General features: G+C 37.1%; 1 long non-coding RNA gene across 1 annotated transcript; it reads right to left on the bottom strand.

Annotated features, from left to right (window-relative positions):
• Window positions 1–12,146: 12,146 nt before the first annotated feature.
• On the bottom strand, window positions 12,147–21,709 carry LOC109364187 (uncharacterized). The gene is made up of 3 exons (XR_014880958.1): window positions 21,551–21,709; window positions 15,261–15,400; window positions 12,147–13,656 (listed from the first exon to the last, which is right to left on the bottom strand). It is a non-coding gene; the product is annotated as an uncharacterized LOC109364187 (long non-coding RNA).
• Window positions 21,710–22,130: the final 421 nt, after the last annotated feature.

Consider the following 22,130-nt stretch of genomic DNA (forward strand, 5'->3'; position numbering starts at 1 on the left):
TTTTGTAGTTGTTCCTTGTACTCAGTACATGAGTTTCTGTTGCAAGGTTCTCACTTCTTATACAGTCTTAACTGTCTGTATCTGATCTATCTATCAGTCAATCTATCCATCCATCCACTCATCCACTACACACCCTTATTTTCTCTAAATTTATTTTTCACTCCCCTAAGTCCATCTAATATTTTACAGTAATAATTCTATTATGATTGCTAGCCATTATCTCATGAAAACAACATTTTCAGTCTTCAAACTTGTAATTGTGTCTGATGAATGTCACATATATCATATATCAGTAAAAGCAAGGTAGCTGTGAGTGATAAAATGGCTGGCAGGAATACAGCTCCATGCCATAACACTCAAGCAGAGTAAAGGTGCTTGCCCAGTAGCCCAATTGAGCACAGTCTAGATCACCATCCAAGTTCCTACAGATGAGATAGGTGTAGGGTGAAATCTGGAAGTGGAGTCAGTGAGTCACAGTAAGATTCAGAAGCACTGACCAAGATCAGGTATTCCAGTTGTCACCAGGCAGGTCTGTAATGGTGAGACAGGTCTGAGATCAAGATAATCGAGCTCTCGGTCAAAATTAGAGTCGAGATCAATGGGATACATGGCCAAGCATATGTATGCCTGCAGCACCACTGCAACCTGGCTGATTTTGCTGTTTGTTGTGTGAGATTCTTTGTTTGAAAATAGCTTTCAAATGGAAACTGTTGCTGTATTTCTTAGCAGAGTTCTTCAGTGGAGCTTTCATGAGGTTTCAACCTTTTTTGATTTTTTTTTTCAGTGTCATTTGAGGCATCTAAAACAGTTCTCATCAGTAGGCTATCCATGGAACAGGCCAGTTCAACTGCTGCATGGGGCACGGCTGAAAAAGAGTTAATTCTCCACATGGCAGACCATAGGGTGCTATGTTTTGGATTTATGACCAAAGCAGTGTTGCTAACACATCAGTGTTTCAGCTACAGTTGAACAGTGCTTACACATTAGAATCATACAATCATAGAATCACAAGGTTGGAGAGGACCTACAAGATCATCTAGTCCAACAGTTTATCCATTACCATTGCTACCACAAGCCTCTAAACCATCTCATAGCTCCTCATCCAGACGCCTCTTGAACATTGCCAGGGACAACCACTCCACCACCTCCCTGGGCAGGCCATTCCAGTGCCTGACCACTCTCTGAGAGAAAAAAAAAATTCCTTATGTCTAATCTAAATCTCCTCTGGTACAACTTGTGGCCATCTCCTTGGGTCCTGTTTGCTGCTTGGGAGAAGAGACCAAACCCCACCTCATTACAACCTCCCTTCAGGAAGTTGTAGAGTGTAGTGAGGTCTCCCCTGGGCCTCCTCTTCTCCAGACTAAACAATCCCAGCTCCCTCAACCGCTCCTCATAGGATTTGTGCTCCAAACCCCTCACCAGTTTTGTTGCTCTTCTCTGGACATGTTCCAGGGACATTCCATGTAACATTGTTAAGGTCTCTATGTTTCTCTCACTAGCCAGTCCAAGCAGCAAGTAGACGAGAGGTACACAAAAGGTTTGGAGGAGAAACAGCAAGTGCAGCTAATCCAGACTGACCAAAAGGATATTTCAAACTATATATGGCTATGACATCATGCTCAGCAATAAAAGCTGGAGAGTAAAGAAGGAGGAGGGTGGAGGGAACTTTTCAAGAAACAAGGTGTTGCATATGATGGAGGCCCCCTTACCTGCAAATGGCTGAAAATCTGCCTACCAAAAGGAAATATTAATTCCTTATTTTTTGTTGCCAGCATGTGCAGGGTTTTTTTTTTGTTTGTTTTTTTACCTATTAAACTTTCTTTATCTTCACTCACGTATTTTCTCACTTTTGCTCTCTGATCCTTTCCACATCCCAGTGCAGATAATATTGTGGTAATATATTTTCATAACTTATTCTGTAAGAAAAAGAAATAAGAGCTAAAGTAATTTCCAGAATAATGGAAAGCATGATATTACATATATTAAAACTCATAAAATACAACATAAGCCTCTATATATAGTGACATTTTAAATAAAACTCATTTATTTTTAGAGGTATTGCCCTCAAAAATAGTTAGCAATGTTAAGTCATCAATCAGTTCTGCTGAGGATTTCTAATGATGTCATAAACTACAACAGAACAGCGGAGATGTTTATTTAATCACCATCATATATGGCTAACATTTCAATATGCAGGAGATGAGACAGGATAGAGAAGATAAAAGTGTAAAGGAGGATTGGTACTACTCAGTCCCTCTGGAATCAGCAGGATAAAACAGAATCATCCAGGGAAAGTTATAGATTTCTTAAATAGTAGTTTCTTGATTCATTGCACCACTGATTTTTAAATGAGTATACAAATATGTCTGAATATTTGTAATTCTACGAGATTTGTAAGTAAAAAATTAGATATATGTCCCCTTTTACTGTAATGAATTTGTGAAAAAATTTTCGTACATATGAATTAGTGTCGCCTTCTGGATGAGACTGCATGCTCTTCTCCAAATGCAAACTGTGCTCCTGTCCCTGATGGAGAAAGAAAATCTCTGAACCAACAATTGGACTTCTGAATATTTTTTGCCCAAATGTTTTAGAGTTGCTCATTCCTAGGAATCAGACTAAATATAATGTAAAACTACGAAACTACAAATAGTGCATATATAAACAAATTAGAAGCAAGTGTTCACTAGTCTGCTTTTATTGAGCCAAATTACTTGCCAATATTGACATTACCTAGGGTAGCTTTCCTGTAAACTAATGGTACCACGTAGTACACAATGTAGTTACAGATCATAAGGCTATGCACTTAGTTGCCTGGTTATAAACTTTTCCAGTTTTTACCTATCACAATCCATAAAAAGTGTCTCCCCTCCTAAATATTTCTGATGATATGGCTCCATTTTTCTGATACATCTATCTAATAATTCATCAAGTATTCTTTTAATACTTTCATCAAGAATTTCCTTTAAAACAGATTTTTATAAAACATTATTTTCCTCTACTTTCCAACCTATTTTTTTCAGAGACTTCTGCCATCCAGAATGGCTGCCTGCCATCCATTTGGAGTGAGGGAAACATCACTTACTACTTCATAAGATGGATGACAAATACAGTTTGAAATATTTTCCTTTGGTTGCAGTATGCTTCAGACAATATTTTATATTCATAGAAATGATTTTAGCGTTCAATGGGTGGGAAAGTTTCATTTGTCAGTCTAATAGAAATAAAAACAATATCATGAATTCATTATTGGAATTGGAAACCCTATTAACTCTATTGAACATGCTCAACTGATAATCAAACATGACCAATAGGATATGCCTGTTGATATGCCATGGACATCATCAAACAGACAGAGATTCAACCTGATGAGGGACTTTTTATCCCTATTTTTGTAAATAGAGGTAAATAAAACAATGTTTTATTGTAGTAAGAGGAAATAGCAGCTAGAAATAGGAAAAAGGAAAAATTAATACCAGAGAATATACCATTTTTAAAATTAAAGCTTGTGGCAGTAAAATGGAATTACCAAAATACAGCATTTTTTCAGATCTATACATAGATTTAATTGTCAAATAATTATGTAATTGCTATCACAGAGGGCTTTGCTGGGGCAATCATTTAAGCAACTGCAGGACATAATGGACCATGTCCCACAGCTGAAAAACCTATTAAAAAAAACTCCTGTTATCATTACATTACATGCAAATTTCTGTTGCATTTCACTGGATTTTCTGAGGATCTGAGTTTCTTCACTTATTCAAAAATTAAGTCAATGGACAGTAGAAGTACATCTCAAAATTGTCTGACAGGACCAACTTTTAACATGTCAATCATGCAACCAGGCAGGTACCTAAAAGGCTGTTTAAAGATCAGGTGAAATTCTGAAGCTCCTGCAGAAAGATTGGCTGCTAAATGATCTGGATAATCCAAACTTTTTTTATATTCTATTTTATGTTCTTCTCTTCAAAATTAGTATTGCCAAGTTAATCCAACTAGTTTTTTTAGACCACTCTAAGATTATTTTTAGTTTCTTTGGTAATAAGCACATTTAGCTTAACTATATTGCAATAAATGACATTACAGTTTACATAATATCCAAAACAGCACTGAAATAATTTTCAGTATTTTGGTCATGAATATGATTGAATGTCTTTATGTGTAAATTTTTGCTGACAATGTTAGCATACCTAGATCATATTTTTATTGGAAAATACTTCTAGATATAAGCATTTTTCTTTCTAATAATAATATTCACTATGTCCACTCTAACACCTTTCTTACTGCTTCTCTTCAATTTCAATTAGAATCTAAGTATATGGGATGCTCTTCACTATCTTATCTAAATTGTTTTGGCAAAAGTACAGAATTTATAACCGTATAATCTATATTTATAGCTGTTCACAGTATTACAACAGACATGAGCTTGCATAAAGGCAGACATATAGTAAATGCAAGAATCTTTTCTTTCTGAAGGAAGGCAATATTTCTTATACATAAAAAGGTGGTATTATTACAGTGAGTTCAGCTGTGCATAATTTTCCTGTTGAAAAATTAAATACCAAAATTCTATTGCATTTCAACCAGTTTCAAAAAGATGACTTTGAAGATTAAAAATAAATAAATAAATAAAAACAAAAAGAAAGAACGGAAGAGAAATATAAATGGAAGATATATGGAAGAGGGCAAAGGACAGGAAAAGGAACTGCATTTCAGGAGTACAAGCTAACAAGCTAACTGTAAAATAAACAAAATTTCATTTCTTCAAAGATCATTACTATTCTTGGAAAATTTACCATTCACTCTGGGGGAAACAGTTTTGAATGCCTGACAGTAGAATTGCATTTTCCCAAGTTGAATGACTAATGGAAACATAACAAATTACTGAACAGAATCTTGATCATTAATTTTGTTTTATATTTACCTACACTTTAGAGGAATACTTTGTTTTTGCTTTGTTTTCTTTTTAAACAAATCCAGTAATTTTTAATGCTCATTTATTTTCCTATTTTTTTTAGATAAATGATCGTTTTCATTGATTTATTTAGTGCTGAATATGTACACTTAAAATATTTTTGTAATTTTCTACTCAAATACTTATTTAATCTTATTTTGTAAAAATACAGTATTAGGATTTCTTTCATCTTCCTGACTTTCTATATGTGTTGCCCAACCAATATTTATTCATTTTGTATTACCAAAAATATCCTGGGTTTTTGAGCATGCAGGAGTTAGCTTGAACTGACCTTGTTTTCTATTACTTCCCTCCCTCATCATCTACATCAATCACACACTGTCATTTCTTTTTCTTCCTTTCTTTGTATTCCACTTCACAGAAATTTACCCTGCCACTTACTGCTTCAATTTGTAGCTTGCTAGGATGGTTAACAGTTTTGATTTTCTCTATAACTATACCACTCCACCTTTCCTTTATATAGATTGTACTAATTTTTATTGACATCACAATTATAGGAATCTTCCCCCCAGGATTCAGTTCTGTCCAGAAGATCACAACCATCATCATTTAACAACACATTTTTCAACACTTTCTGTTTGTTCTCATCCTTATAGCATTGTGCACAGACACTTTTAATACAGTAAGGCATACAAAAGGCATTTGCCTTTTGATTCTTCATGTTTCATTATTTTGACAAATGTCTGATTTATTACTGTGATATTATATGTGTCAAAAGCCAAGTGGAAACAAAAGGAAGAATTAGAATTTTATATAGATAATGATATTTTATAGATAATATAATCTACAGTTATCTTGTGTACAAAGCAATCAACTGAATAAGCAAACAAGCAAACAAAACAAAAAGCCTTCTTGCTTCAGAGTTAAATAAACCATTAAATATCTCTCACTAGAAATAAAATTGCCTTAACACAGAAATGTCTTTTAGAGCACATAAACATACTATGCTAAGAGGATCTGTAGGAATATCTTAGCATTTTTGGAGCCAAGACATGTTTGGGAGCATGATTTCTGGCACCTATGTCTAAGAATTTTCACCTGCAAATGGACAGGTCTGCTTCTGAAATTACACAGTGAAATTCACTGACAGCATTATGAGTTATACAGTGGTATAGAGAAGCATGACACTAGCATCTTCTTTCTCAAATATTGCTTAAATAACATTGATGGTCCTCCACGTGTAGGATGTAAGAGGTAAAAAGAAATTAGTAATGTAGAAGCCCAGGTTCTACATGAATAAGAGTTGTTGCTGAGTAAATTTACCCTTCATGACAATTATCTAGCTTTCATTTCTCTAATTTTATTCACCCTTTGTTTACATGCTGTTGTTTCCCCTCACACAGCATCCAAGTTTTATACTCAGAATCACAGAATCATAGAATGGCTTGCGTTGGAAGGGACCTCAAAGATGATACAGTTCTAATCACCCTGTCATGGGCAGGATTGTCAATACTACATCAGGCACTAGGTCAGGTAGCTCTTCCAATCTAGCTGTGAACACTTCCAGGGACAGTGTATCCACAGATTCTCTGGGCAACTTGTTTTGGCATCTTACTACTCTCTCATTAAAAAATTTCCCCTGACATTTAAACTAACTCGCTCCACTTTTAGTTTAAAACTTTTCCCTCTTGTCCCATAACTATCAACCTATGCTTTAAACCCAAGATTAGTTTCCCTACTGTTTAGAAGCTCGCTTTAAGTATTGGAAGGTTGTAATGAGGTTTCCCCAGCACTTTCTCTCTAGACTGAACAAGGCCAACTCTCTCAAGCTGTCCTCATGAAAGAGGTGCTCCAGCCCTCTGATCATCCTCATGGCCCTTCTCTGGACCCTCTCCAAAAGCTCCACACTTTTCCTGTGTTGGAGACCTCAGATCTGGACACAGTACTCCAGATGGGGCTTTTCAAGGGTAGAGTAGAGGGGAAAAAATCACCAACCTTGCCCTACTGTCCACCTCTCTTTTGATGCAGCCTAGAATACTGTTGTCCTTCTGGTCCACAAGAGCACACTGCTGGCTCGCATTAAGTTTTTCATCGAACCTCTGGCTACAACTTTCTTATCCACCAAAGAGCCCATCTTTTGAACACATATTTCTCAAATGTAAGATGAGAATGTTTTACCTGATTCTACCAAATAATCAAATGATAATAAGAAAATTCTGTGTTTTATTTGATCGCTTTTATGTAATATTTCTAAGCTGTGAAAGATGTAGTTTTTATATCTTTGGTCAAGTTAATATAATTCTAGCCAAATGCTTTGAAAAATTGTATTAAAATATCTTTTAAATGATATAACTTCTAAATATTATGCTACTATTTTTACACCAGAATAACAATATGGTAATATTATGTTTTCCTGACTGCAAATCTTGCTAAGTTCAAACCTCTTTTTGTATGTTTTGTTTAAAATGTCACTTCACTCTGTAAAGTGTATCGCAGTTTACAATAAATGTAATAAATTGTATGCATGTATGCGAATGTGTACTAGTTAGAAAAAGTTCAAATCAGTTTCCCATTACCAGTCACATGTAGAGAGAATGCTTAGAAATTTGACAGCAACTGTATTTCCCTGCTTTTCTAACTTAAAAAGGTACTTGTTCTATTTCAATTTGAATTCCATTATTGGTTCAGAAAAATGCAAGCGGAAGAAAAATTAACACAATACAAAAAAATAAAAATTGTCTTTAATGACAATGATAGTTCTGCCATAAGCATTGCAGGAAATGTAGGTTCCTGATGATTGCAGAAGAGACAGATTGATTAATACTGACAGAATTTGGTATAGGAATTGTCTTTCTTTGTGTGTTTTATTGTCACTGATAGCTTCTTTAGCTTGTATTGAAATTCAAAGGCTCTCAGTGAAAGAAGAAAAGAAAGAAAAAAATTGGATTAGCTAGAAATTATTAGGAGTCTGGCCACACAGAAGATTCCTGTGATGCTACAGTTGATTTAACAAATAAATAGTAAATAATATAACTTCAAATAATTAAATAATTCTTCCAGATACATACAGTTTAGATTTTAGAATGAAAACTTAGGATTCGGGTCTTGAAATATGAAATAAAAGGAGATAACATACTTTTATTTACCACAATGTAACATGAAAAAAAGAACATTCTTTCAAGTAGTGTTTAAAAATGGTAGTCTGTGTTCAACAATGACTTTAGTCTCATCTTTTAAAAATACTACTTGAATCATTTGATTCAGGAGATTGCATGTTCTGAATTTTGAAGAGAATGCCTGGACTATAGGTTGGGTGCAGCCTTGGCTGCAGTGACCATGAAGGTGGTATTCAGGATCTGGAGAGAAGTTTGCAGGGGAAAAGCAGGACCACAGGCTTGTAGATATCACCTTGTTCAGATATTTGCTTTAAAATATTGAGGTACATCATGACTCCGGTATCACACACTGTATTGGATTTATTGTGCAAAGTTCTGTTACCAGTGGAGCTTCAGAAGTGAACTCTGTAAGAAGTCCAGAAGATGTATCATGTTAAATGAGAGCCAGTCAGCTTGCAAAGGGACCTACTGCTTGTCAAAAAATGTCAAAGGACGTCAAAGAATAATAACGCTAATTATGTGGAACAGATAATCTCACTGTACCTAGTGAACAATGGATATGGCCTAAAAAAGGCTGCAACCCACGGAGAGCCCACAGGAGCAGGAGATCTGTTGGATGTTGCCACCTGTCAGGGTGACCTGCAATAGAGTAGTCTGCTTGTGAGGGATGGGCGCCCTGGTACAGATGCTTCTTGAAGTAGTTCTTGAAGAAATGCAGCCTGTGGGAAACTCATGTAGGATCAGCTTGAAAGGACTGCATCTGTTGAGAGGGACACCATGCTGGAGCTGAAGAAGAGAGTAAGGATGAAAAAGCAGTAGAAAAGAAGTGTTATGGACTGACCACCACCCTCATTTCCATTCTCCTCTACTGCTTGATAGAAGAAGGTAGATGGAATTAAGGTGTTCTTAGTTTATTCTTACTTCTATTTACTCTAGTCTATTATCAACAGACAAAAAATTAAATTATCTCATGATGAGTATGTTTTGCCCTCAATGATAAATGATGATTGTTCTCCCTTTCCTTACTTCATCCAATAACATTTTTTTTTTTTTTAAATAATATATTCTCCCCCATCCTTCTGAGCAAGGGGAATGAGCTTAGCTACCCACCTGTGTTAAACCACTGAACGCAGGCATAAGCAAGAAGTACAACCCCAGCTCAAAAGCAGTTCCCAAGGAAAAGAAGGTGCAGGCTATTGCTATTTTCACAGTAACAGTCATTAACAAAGAAGCTGATCTCAGTCGCAGCTAGCTAAAATCTTTAATTTAGCCAATGGGATTCGCCATGTTCACTGACAGCAATAATCCCATGGAACGTATTCCTGTAGAGAAGAAAGGTTCAGGGGAATCATAGAATCATGAAAAATGTCTCGCTCCAATTTATAGGAGGGAGATGAGGTTCTTTTAATATCTGTATACCCGGCGTGAGATTAAGAAACAATGGTTCAAATGTTGGTCCAACCGGTTTATTATAAATCCTAATCAGGGAGAAGGGGAAGTGAAGGAGGGCGATAGAAAAGATAGGAAAAAGCAAGAATCGCGTAAATCGGGGATAGTCACTACCAGGATCCAGCAGCGGTCCCACTGCACGACGTTTTGAAGGTCCAAGGCAAAAGCAGCAAGGGGGGAGAGAAGCAGCATGGCTGGCCTTGGGTAGCAAGCAGGTAGCAGGAAGAAGTTGCAGAGCCAATCCAGGAGGAAGCAGGACTCAGGTAGCAGGCCCAGGAGAGTCCATCACCATGCAGGAATTCTGTAGTGAGGAATCTGATGGCAGACACCTTTGTTCTTCTTCAGCATTGTGGTAGAGCGCAGAGCAAGTCCAGGAGGGAGAGGGGCAGATCGTGAGGCTTCTCATGTCAGAAACCTCTTCTTCTTCATGAAGAGGTTGCCAGAAAACCTAAACCTCATGATTGTAGGTCCCCTTTTATCCTCCCCCTTCTGCCAGCATGGCATTCCTGGGCACTTGAGTAAGAGTCATGTGCAGCACCTCCTGAGATGGCCATCTTCCTCGAGATGAGTATAAAAAAGACCGCTTCATGGCCATTAAGCTGTGACTTATCTCTCTCTCTCTCTCTCTCTCGTTGCCCCTGGCCTTGTCCATCTGTGTCCCTCAGACAAAGGATTTCACAACCCTTGCCCAGGACTTGCTTGGACTTGTTCATCTGTGTCCCCAGCAAGCTTTGAGACAATGATATAAAAGAATAACCTCTTACAATAGAGTAGCCTGGGTTGAAACAGTTCTCAAAGAACGTATAGTTTCAACCCCCCTGCCATGGGCAGGGTTGACAATCACTAGACCAGGATGCCCGGAGACACATCCAGCCTTGCCTTGAATGCCTCCAGGGATAGGGCATCCACAACCTCTCTGGACATCCTGTTCCAGTGCATCTATGTATGTATTTTTATCTGTATTAGAAGTAGGCACTGAAAATACAATTTGCATTCATACTCCCATACAGTCTTTAATACTTACAGAACAAAAACTAAAAGGAATTGGAGATCTTAATGGTTCGGTCTGTAGGCAATCCTTGATTTTATAGAAAAACGCTAATACAAACAAATAAATCATAAGGGAAAAGAGCTGTCAGTTTCTGTAATCTACTTCAGGTCCCGACAGCATTAGCACTGATTTCTATCAGGCTAAGTGCCTATGTTTACTAAGTAGTCTCCACAAGAGGAAAGTCATTGTGTTCTTGTGACCTAATTAGTTTAGATGATGCATTTCTGTTCTGAATAAATCAGTGCTGAATTAATCATATCAACCTAATTCACACACATTTGTGTGTAATTTAGAACGTTAAAAGGGCCAGTGGTACCCTGAGGTGCATCATGCAAAGTTCTGCAAGCTGAGTGAGGAAAGGAATCGTCCCATTCTCCTCTGTGCTGGTCTGGCTTCACCTCCAGAAATGGGGGCTGTGTTATGCACTACAATAAGAACATAAAAACTACTAGAAGATATCCAAAGGAGGGCAGCAAAAAGGGTGAAGTGCCGAGTGGGGAAGACATATGAAAAGCAGCTGGGTCAATTGGTTTGTTCAGCCCAGAGTGGAGAGGCTGAAGGGAAGAATCATGAGGGAAACGGCCAGAAACTGGAGCGTAAGAAATTCCACACAAATGTGTGCAAGAACTTCTTTATGGTGAGGGTGACAGAGTGCTGGAACAAGCTGCCCAGGGAGGTTGTGAAGTCTCCTTCTCTGGAGATATTCAAGACCCACCTGGACACCTACTTGTGCGACCTGGTGTAGGGAACCTGCTTTGGCAGGAGGGTTGGACTCGATGATCTCTGGAGGTCCCTTCCAACCCCTACAATTCTGTGATTCATAGTGGCCCAGAACTCCTCACAAGGGGAGGAGGAGCAGTGCTGATCTCTGCGCTCTGGTGACAACAATAGAACCTGAGGGAACAGCACAGAACTATTTCAGGAGAGGTTCAAGTTGGATAATAGGGAAAGGTTCTTCACCAATAGGATAGGCAGACACCGGAATTATGTGGTTCCCAGGGCAGTGGTCATGGCACTGAGCCTGCTGGAATTCACAATATGTATGAACAGCGCTCTCAGAAATATGGTACTAATTTTGAGTGGTCCTTTGTGGAGCCAGGAGTTGTGTCCCTTCCAGCTCAGGATATTCTATGATTCTATGATTCTACATAAGAATAGAAGACAAGTACAAAGCATGTTATACAATGGAAAGAATTCAGACACTTAAAACTGACTACTTGCTAAGGTAAAGTATAACTGAATGTCAAATTTTTTAACAGTATATTTTCTTTTATATAAAATTCAATTTTGAAGTACTTAAATATATAGAGAAAAATATTTAATCTCAAAACACATTGCAGATTTTCACATATTAAAAAGCAGTGAACAGCTGGTAGCTAGATGGGTACTTTTATGAATTTTTTACTCTGCATCATTCAGAGTGACCCTTTTGCTCCCTTTTTCTACTATGTACTTTTTTTTCCCCCCCCCCCATGTATTCTGAAACTCAGGAATTGATAGACAATGTGTTATGAAAAAATGAGAGTTCAAATTACTCTAGTCATGAACGTTATAGCTAATCTTCGGATTAGTGAAATAAAGACTTATAAAGACATGTGAAAGCGAAGAAAAAATGTTCCTGCCACACAATCTGCAACTTTATTTTATACTTTCACAAAATATGACATCAATACAACTGTTTAAATTATGATATGTATAATTCTGAGTAACTCTGAGTCTAAAGTACAAAAAAAAAATTCCCTCCAAACTATCATTTCAGTGACATCCAAGTAACTTTATGACAAATTCTATATAGAGTTACTAAATTTCATAGGGAAAAAAGTCCCTTGACAGAGGCTAATATTTGACATACAGGATTTTCTAAGTTCTCTCATTACCATGGCTTCAAGTAGTATAACAGTTATAATAGGCTCCGTACCCTATTTTCATTTTATATGTAACAATGCAATAGATCATAGGATAATGCTTCTCAGATGCATTTCATTTCTATTTAGTTTATACCTGTGTTGTCTCACAAAACACAATTCTGAGAACCAAAATGAAGGATACATATTTTAAAAATCCATATAATGACACTAAAAACACTCTGAATTTAATTGGATGAGTATACTGCTTTCTGTGTCACATAGATTTATATTACTGAGTAGGTGATTTCTCACTGAGACAAGGTACGTATTTTCAGTTTACCTCTTGCTACTCAAATTCCTCTAAATACACACAAACAAAAAAAAAAAACATTTATAGCAGGGGAAAAAAAAAGAAAAAAAAAAAAAGTAGTTTAACCCAGCAGTCAGCTAAATGCCACACAGTCATTTACTTACTCCTCCCTCCCACGGGGACTGGGGGGAGAACGGTGGGGGAAAAAAACAAAAAAAAAAAACCCACAAACCACAACCAACAGAACTCACGGGCTGAGATAAAACACCATTTACTAAGACAAAAAAGGAAAATAATATTAATGGTAATATAATATGTATTTACAAAACAAGTGATGAAGAACATACTCACCACCTTCCAAACAATGCCCAAACAGTCCCCCAAAGTGGTTAGTCCCCTGCACCGTTTCCCACTGTTCTTAAAGGTTTTTTTACACAATGTTGTATGGTATGGAATATCCCCTCGGACAGTCGAGGTCAGCTTCTTGTTTCTGTGCCCTCCCAACTCCCTGCATCCCCTCAGCCCCCATCACTGGCAGAACAATACAAGAAGCTGAAATAGCTTTGGCTCTGCGCAGCACCGCTCTGCAATAGCTAAAACATCGGTATGCTATCAATGTTGTTTTTCTCTCAAAGCCAAAACATACCATCATACCAGACAAAACAAAAAAAGTAAACAGTCCCAGCTGAGACCAAGACACCTTCCTAATAATAAAATTTGGAAGTACATTCAGGATTATTTCTAATTATTATTCTAATTATAACTACCTCTCTTATGCTAAGGTTTTTCTATTGCGTTTATTAGAAGTGCTAGTGTAGGATAGATGAGTGGACAGTGAGATGGACTGAAAACTGGCTGACTGGCAGAGTTCAGGGGTTTGTGATCAGCAATGTTGTCTAGTTGAAGGTAGCAGTGTTCCCCAGGGGTCAGTACTGGGTCTGGTCTTGTTCAACATCTTCATCAATGGCCTGAATGAAGAGATAGTACATACTATCAGCAAGTTTATTGATACAAAGTTGGGAGGCATGTCTGACTCTGCAAGGTTGTGCTGTCATTAAACAAGACCTGGACAGACTGGAGAGTTGGGCATAGAGGAATCTGATGAGGTTCAAGAGAAGCAAGTATAGAGTCTTGCACTTGGGGAGAAATAACCACATACATCAGTACAGGTTATCAGATGACTTGTGGAAGGGAACTCTGCAGAGAAAGACTTGGGTGGTCTTATGGGCAACAGGCTGGCCATAAGCCAGCAGTGTGCCATTTTGGCCATAAGGCCAATGGTATCCTGGGGTGCGTTAAATGGAGCATGGCCAGCAGGTGTAGGTAGGTGATTCTCCCCCTCTACTCTGTCCTGGTGAAGTTCTGGGCTCCTCAGTTCAAAAAAAGACAGCGATCTCCTAGAAAGAGTCCAGCAGAGAGCTACAAAGATGACTAGGGGTCTGGAGCATCTCCCATATGAGAAAAGGCTGAGACATGTGAGATGCTTCAGTCTGTAGAAGAGAAGACTGAGAGGGAATCTCATAACTGTTTATAAATATCTAAATTGTGGTAGTCAAGCCAGTGGGGGGGGACACTTTTTGGTGGTGTGCAGCACTTGGACAAGGGGCAATAGGTATAAACTGGAACACAGGAAGTTCCATACTAACACAAGGAATAACTTGTTCACTTTCACAGTGACAAAGCACTGGAAAAGGCTGCAGAGAGGTTGCAGATCCTCCTTCTCCAAAGACATTCAAGACCCATTTGGACACATGCCCCTGTGCAACCTACTGCAGGGAACCTGCTTTAGCAGAAGTCTTGGACTTGATGAGCTCTATAGATCCCTTCCAACCTCTACAGTTCTGTAATTCTGTGATTATATTATCATGCGAACAATCTACTATGGAATTCTGCTTATAGTAGTGACAGCTAGATCAGTTTGCTCAAGGTTGCATTCATTTGGAGTTTTAATATCTCCCAAAATAAAGACTCCAGCACCTCTCAACTCAGTGCTCTTGATGTGGCTGAATAAACAGCCTGTTCCAGTGCCTGACCATCCTCACAATGAAGATCAGATTTTTACATAACCTTAATAGTGACCCAGATTAACTTAACTGTCTTTTAGTTCCCTGTATCTTACTTTTCAAACTTCTTGAAGATGGAAGTGACACTGGATTTTTACCTTTATCAGTCTAGAATAGTCATAGAATAGTCCAGCAGAAGGACACAGATGACTGTAATGAAGGACACTGAAGATGACTGAAGGCCTGGAATATCTCCCATATGAGAAAAGGCTGAGTAACCTGGGTCTCTTCAGCCTACAGAAAAGACGACTGAGAGGGAATCTGATAAATATCTAAAGGGAAGTGGGAGGCAAATGATGACGCCAGGCTCTTCTTGGTGATGTGTAGCAATAGGCAAGGAATAATGACCTAAAACATACAAAGTTCCATACTAACATGTGGAAGAAATTCTATACAGTAAGGGTGATGGAGCACTGAAATGCGTTGCCCAGAGAGGTTGTGGAGTCTCCTTCTATGAAGATATTCAAGATGTGTCTGGATGCCTACCTGTGCGACCTATTGTAACGTACCTGTTTTAGCAGAGCGTTGGACTCGATGACATCTTGAGGTCCCATCCAATTCCTGCAATTCAGTGATTCTGTGACTCCAGAGTCACAGAACGGCTGAGATATGAAGGGATCTCTGAAGGCCATCTGGTCCAAACTCCCTGCTGAAGCAACAGAACTATGGTCAGCTTCTGAAGATCTCAAAGGAGGAATGCTCTACAACCTCTCTGGATAAACTGTTCTAGTGCTCAGTCACCTGCACAGTAATGAAGTGCTTTCTAGAGTTCAGATGGAATTTCCATAGTTTAATTTTGTGCCCATTACCTCTTCTTCTAGCACTGGGTACCACTGAAAAGAGCCTGGTTCTCCCCTCTGCATTCTCTCCAGTCTGTTAATCATTTTTATGGCCCTTTGCTGGACTCTTTCCAGTATGTCCATATTTCTTTTTTACTGGGGAGTCTGGTACCAGACACAGTACTCCAGGTCAGCCTCATCATTGTGGGAAGAGTGCATGGCTAGCTTAAGTTCCAACTGGATATCAATCAGAATCCTTAGATCTTTTTCTGCAAAGCTGCTCTCCAAAATCCAAATCTGGATGTCACTCAACACGTGCATGTCATTCTTCCTCAGATGCAGGACTTTGCAATCCTTGTGAAACAACACTCAAGATGATCTGCTCCATGACCCTTCTCAGCACAAAAGTCAGACTGACATGCCTGAAGTTCCACAAATCCTCCTACCAGCTCTTCTACTAGATGGGCATCACATTTGCTAGCCTCCAGTCAACTTAGGGCATTTGTGTTAAAATATGCACATACATTAAATCTCAGCAGTTTTTTCAACTAACTTATATCCTCGTGATTTTACTCATAACTAGAAAACTCCATATGTTACAGATCACAATAAATCTAGAAAATAACTGCAATGATATAATCAAGTACAGTTGAATACTGAAATGCCTTCTTGATTGGTAAGTCACCATGCCATACTCCAGAGGGTACTCATTAAATTTAATATATAAAAAGTAATGATATTTTGTATACATGTTGGTTTAAGTCTAGGAATAAAAATTGGGTTTAATTGTTGAGTTCTGTTTTGTGTTACTTAGAATTTACTAGTAAAACATTTTTCATGTTCTGTATTGACATTATTAATATGCAAATGCCAGATCCCATCCAAATAAAGGAAACTTTTACATTAATAAAAAGAAGTCTGGTGTATCATCTATACTCACCAGTAATGGATAATAAACTTCAAACGGCACTGCTGCAATTGACTTATGTAGTATGAACTACTTGATATTCATTTACAGCCTCATATACTGCTGTTGATATGCATATACTTATGTCCAATTGCACGCATGCACACATGTGCATCACATTTTGTATTTATTTTACATTTTTCTTTTTTAAAAAAAAAACAAACTGAACTAGTATCTGAATTGTCACATCTAGCTTTTACTCTTTGTGTGGGGATTTAGTTTCAGAACTTTGACGTTTAGTGATACTAACCCAGTGACACTAGGACTCAACTACAGACCTCAGGAGGTAAAATCATTTATCATTACAGGATGAAAAAGATTTTTCTTGAGGTAAACCTATAATTAGACTCACAGACTCCACTGACTGATTGCAGAAAAGTGTCCAGTGGCCTATATTCAGAGAATAAGTTTAGGATTAATAATAGAAAGTGAAACTGCCCATTATCTCCAAACATAGTTTCAAAATTTGGAAATAAAAAAGGTAAAATTATCTATCATTTTAGTTTTCAATAAAAATATTTTAGACTCAGTTAAAAAAAAAAAAAGCCATTTCAGTACTCCTGACAGATAACATGCAGCATAAGAAGTAGATTCTAGCATATTCCTAAATTTTTTATCCTTACCAGGGACAGAGATTTGTTCATTTGAAAGGTGTCTTCTGCAGAAATAAGTTCATTTATGTACAGCAAATTTCTAGCTATGCTTATTTTGTAATAGAATCAATACTCACCATAATGTACAAGAAGCACATACAGCCTGCAGGATAATATCTTCAACAGCCCCAAGGAAACAGTATGATGAAAGAACTCTCTCTTGTATGTACAAGGAAAATCTAGTCTATATTATAGCATATACTGGCAAATGTGAGTTAATGAGGTGAGTCTTTGAATGAAGAAAAAGTAGAGTAGTGCAATGGTTATGTATTTCAAGCTATACATTATTGCAGATTAAAAAAAAATAAATATCACAGATTAGAGAACAAGAAGTTCTTTTCTACAAAAGAGAAAAGGGAAGAGAACTAGTGAGACTTGATGAAAGATAATTCTTATGTTTGCCTACCAGAAATTAAACAAATTGAAACCTTTAGATAGTATCTACAGTAGCAACAAGACTGACAGATAGGCAAAGTGAATACACAGAATTTCATGCTCTTTAGAACTTTTAAGGCTCTGACATGGTGTTGATGCCTTTCAAATAGCACTTTCTAAGCAATGACTAACACGGCCTAGAACTGTGCTTGAACTAATGAGTGATTCCTATAGACAATAAGAACAAGGCAATTCTGCTGTTTAGGGAAAAGAGAGCTTAGTAATAAGCACGTAAGGTGTGCTGTAGCACTAGCTTTAAGAGCCCAGAGTGTTCCTTAGATTGTTCTATTTGCTAGTGTATAAGAGTTTAAATCAACAACATTACAGTTAATGTTAACAAACACATTTAGAGGTTGTTTTTCCACTTCCACTTAAAGAGCCTTGAGACATTTCTGCTATTTTATGTAATGTTATTATGAAGCTTTTATTATCTCCACTTAAGTATTATTGCCTATCTCTAGATTAGCAATGCAGAAAACTTTAAATAAAGCAAATGGTTTGACCTTTAAAGACAGTAAAAAATTGTGATATTTTTAATTTTTTTAATTAAGATCATATGATGCCAATAGAACAGTTATATACAATTTAGAACATATACATTTTAGATATTGGTACGTAATTATTTTTAATTATGTAACTACTAGGCTAAAGCACTCCTGGAGTGTTTTCTCTCTTATATCTAAAGAATAATTCTAAGTATGTTTTCAGAACACTTACTGTATCATTGAAATATTGTAGTGCTTAAAACAATTGACTCTAGACTTTTCCTTCCAATAGGTCTGTTTTTTAGTTTATCTTTTATATAGGAAATAATCTTATTAACTCTCTACAGCATGTGTAACTAAAACAGAATCAGAATTAAAAGTTGCCTTCTAAATTGGAACCTCTGTCACCACCACATACAGGTACAGATTTATTTAAATTCTCTTAAGACATCTGTAATAGAGATGTCAATTCTTGACACAATTGATTCTCTTGAGCCAATATACTCTCTTTATAACAAATGGAGAAAAAATGGTACATCTTGAGAATGTTTATCAGATCAATTTTAGACATGCTGTACGATAAGATAGATCTTCACTAAGAACTGCTGATTTCTCTCTCTTGAGGCCAAATTAATGGTTTCTGAAATACATATGATCCTTAGAGACACTTAAAATTGATACTGTCTGTTTACTGGTGTCATTTCCTCATTTTGTTACTCCACCATTGAGGAAAAAAAAGTTTCAGAATGTTCTATATTCTACATAGCCCTCTCACACACACCATGATAATAGAATAACAATAGGATAATAATAGCTATAATCTACTGAAAAGTGTGATTGTCCATAAATACCATAAGTTATATGTATATAAAAAATACATACACACACACACACAGTTTAACTCAAAAAGAGAGCAACAAAAACAGAACTAGGAAGTTGGACATATGTGGCCTAATAAAAGAACATAACCATATGAAGTTAATATGTACCATGATACCTTTCTGTAAGAAAGAAAACAGGATGGAGGGTCATATATAAGCAGTTAACAGTTTTTCCATTAAAAGCTTTCTTTCTGTCTCCTTAAGGAGTATACCAGGTTACCCACATGGTTTTAACCTCACTTAGTTTAGCTACTGGGAAACTTTCTGCATTCAGTAGAGATGCACTGTCAATCCTTTTTTTCTGTGTACTTTTCCTTGAGCAGACAACCGTTTAAATTACATTCCCACCTTCAGCCTCCATTTCCTAAATAATTATCACTTATGACAACACCCATACAAAGAAAAACAGGATAAATGGTGCCAGGCTAAAAGATTCTATGGCAAGTTAGCATCATAATGTTATTAAGATATACAGTGGCTCTACACAAATGATTATCACTACCATGATCACTTAAAAGTACAGAAAACTACAGAATAAATTGTTATATTCTAGAAGACGTTCTAACTTCCATTAAAACTCTTCTGCATATGTCACTGTTCCAGCCTGGTTAGATGACTAATGGGGCAGGGGGGACCCATGGACGCATGAACTGGAAAATGGGCAAGGGAAAAAGGTAGGGAGACGAGCCTAAAAACAAAACAGTAGCAACAAGCTAAGGGAGAAAACTAGTTTACTAAATACGATAGCAGAACGTGAGATAACACAATATGATAAAATGTAATTCAACTGAAACTAATAAAGTGAGAGAGAGATTGTCCAAAAACTGAAGGCCTTACTCAAGTGCAAGATGGCTAGGGAGCGCACACTGCAGAGACATGCAGAAAAAGAAGGACAGTCTCATGACTCCAAATGGTTTTATATTTCCCTCTAAACAGAAAATGAAAATGTTAAGTCTTTGGGGAGCTGAAGTTTTTCACTGCAGAGACAGATAAAAGGGAACTGTTGACAACCCATGGAACTTCAGCATTAACTCTTTAACTCCCAGCGCACTACATGATGTTATGATGTAGAATACCAATAAAGAAGTCCATGAAATAGGCCATTCTCAGGTTTCACTACTCTCTGTTGCTATCTGCTAGAGAAGCAAGCCAGGAAACTGTAACAGCACATTACCATATATAAAAGTGACATTTCAGGCAGCTACGGATCCACAACCACTCATACTCAAGATTCTTAGGCTTATTCTGTATTTGTATGTTTGTTTTGCTTTTTTTTTTTTTTTAAATATATCAATGATGTTACCTTTCTCTCCATATTTTCTTTGTTATTTGAGTGAAATACAGAATTATTAACTGTTTTCGTAACTTTCCACTATCAATCGCTAATTATCTCACTTCATTCCTTGTCTCATTTTCATTCCTCAGTTTCTTTTCTAATTTCTATTTTATTTTGTTTCAGTATGATATTGCAAGTGCTCTGATAGCACAGCTAAAGAAGCAAAGACAGACTTTTACTTCTATTTTTTTTTTCTATTCTCTGGCAGCTGATTTTCTGTTTGCATTATTGTATTTCCATAATGTCGTAAGTTCTTCACCTTAATGTTAAGCAGAATGGTCTTAGAAAACAAACTCACTTTCAACTGTCAAAAACTTTAAGCAGTACATATTACTATTAACAGAATCATACAATTACTACAGTAAATATTCTAGGGAAAATCCTATGATTCAGCAGATATTATCAATATCATCCTCAGTTTTATATTCGTATACTTTGAAAAAGATAAATATGAATATAATTTCTCATAGATATAAACATAGCTCCACAATATCTCTGAGATTGTGTGTTTCTTCTTATAAAAAGAGTATACATACCTTATTCACTATTCCAGAAAACATTTGTAATCTACAAACATTACAAGAGAAGAGGAACACATAGGAGACAGATAAAATATATGTACTTTTGGTATTAAAGTGCTCTGTGGCATTCAGATTTATTATTATTATTATTATTACTACTACTACTACTACTGTAGAAATGATAGCCATGTTCATGATATCAACTCCTATAAGGCTTTTTTTTATTGTTTTTTTTTTTTTTGTTGTTGTTGTTGTTCCGATTTTTTTTCTCTGGCTTATTTTTTCTCCATGTTGTTGTCTGACCCTGTATTATCAAGTGTATGGGAACCGGGCATGTGCAACTCCAACACATAGCATAAGGAGCTTAAAAAGGAACCAATATGTTCCAAGGAATATAAAAGTCCTTAGTCCTCTATCTAATGCTCTCAAGATGAAGTAAAGACCAATAATTGCCCGCATTCTCCACCAGTAGTTGTCACGGTGTTATCCCTAGATATATGTTCATGACAGGGGGCACAGGCCCTGGAGCAGGAAAAAAAAAAAAAGAAAAAAAAAAAATGGGGAGACTAACAGTTTGCCACGCGACCCGGCCGGCCCCGGACTGCGTGCTCTGGAAGAGGGGGAAAGGCAAAGCGCTAGCAGATAGTTTTAACAAAGAGAAAAAACAACGGCAACGATCTGAGGAGGAACGGTAATTTACTAAATTTAACCAAAACAAACAAAATGAGAGAGACAAGAGTACCCAAAATACGAGTCAAACCACGATAGCGTGAAGGAAGCACGTGCTTTTCTCCGCGGCGAGCTGAGACGGCTGAGCCGGGGCCGGAAGAAGAAGCAGACCTTGGCGTCCTCCGGAGGTCCGCCCCGCTTCCTCTTCCCGCCAGGTCCTCCGGGGATGCCGCCCTTCCCCTCCCATCAGGATACTCGAAATGCCCATAAAAGGCAGTACACGGAACCAGAACATTAACTTGTTAACTCCCGCTGGTCTACATGATGTTCTGATGTGGAATACCGACAACAAAAAAGTCACCAAACCACAGCAGTGAGATTCTCTTGACTAATATTAAATAAATATTCTGTATCATTCCAGCACAAAGGAAAGGTACAATATTTAATTAGCATTCTTTTTATTTTACAACATGGTATGGATATTCCTGTGTGCTTCTCTACTATAATTAAAACTTTTAAAGAGCAGCATAGATATCCATCTATCAATTATATGATGATGTACTATGTATTTGACATATCTTTCAAAAAGACAATGTGTAAACTAAACATATATTGAAATATTACTTTCTTATAATATTGTATTTTCAGAACTA

This window comes from Meleagris gallopavo, chromosome 1 (assembly GCF_905368555.1).
Source record: "Meleagris gallopavo chromosome 1, MGAL_WU_HG_1.1, whole genome shotgun sequence".
Taxonomy (NCBI): Eukaryota; Metazoa; Chordata; class Aves; order Galliformes; family Phasianidae; genus Meleagris; species Meleagris gallopavo.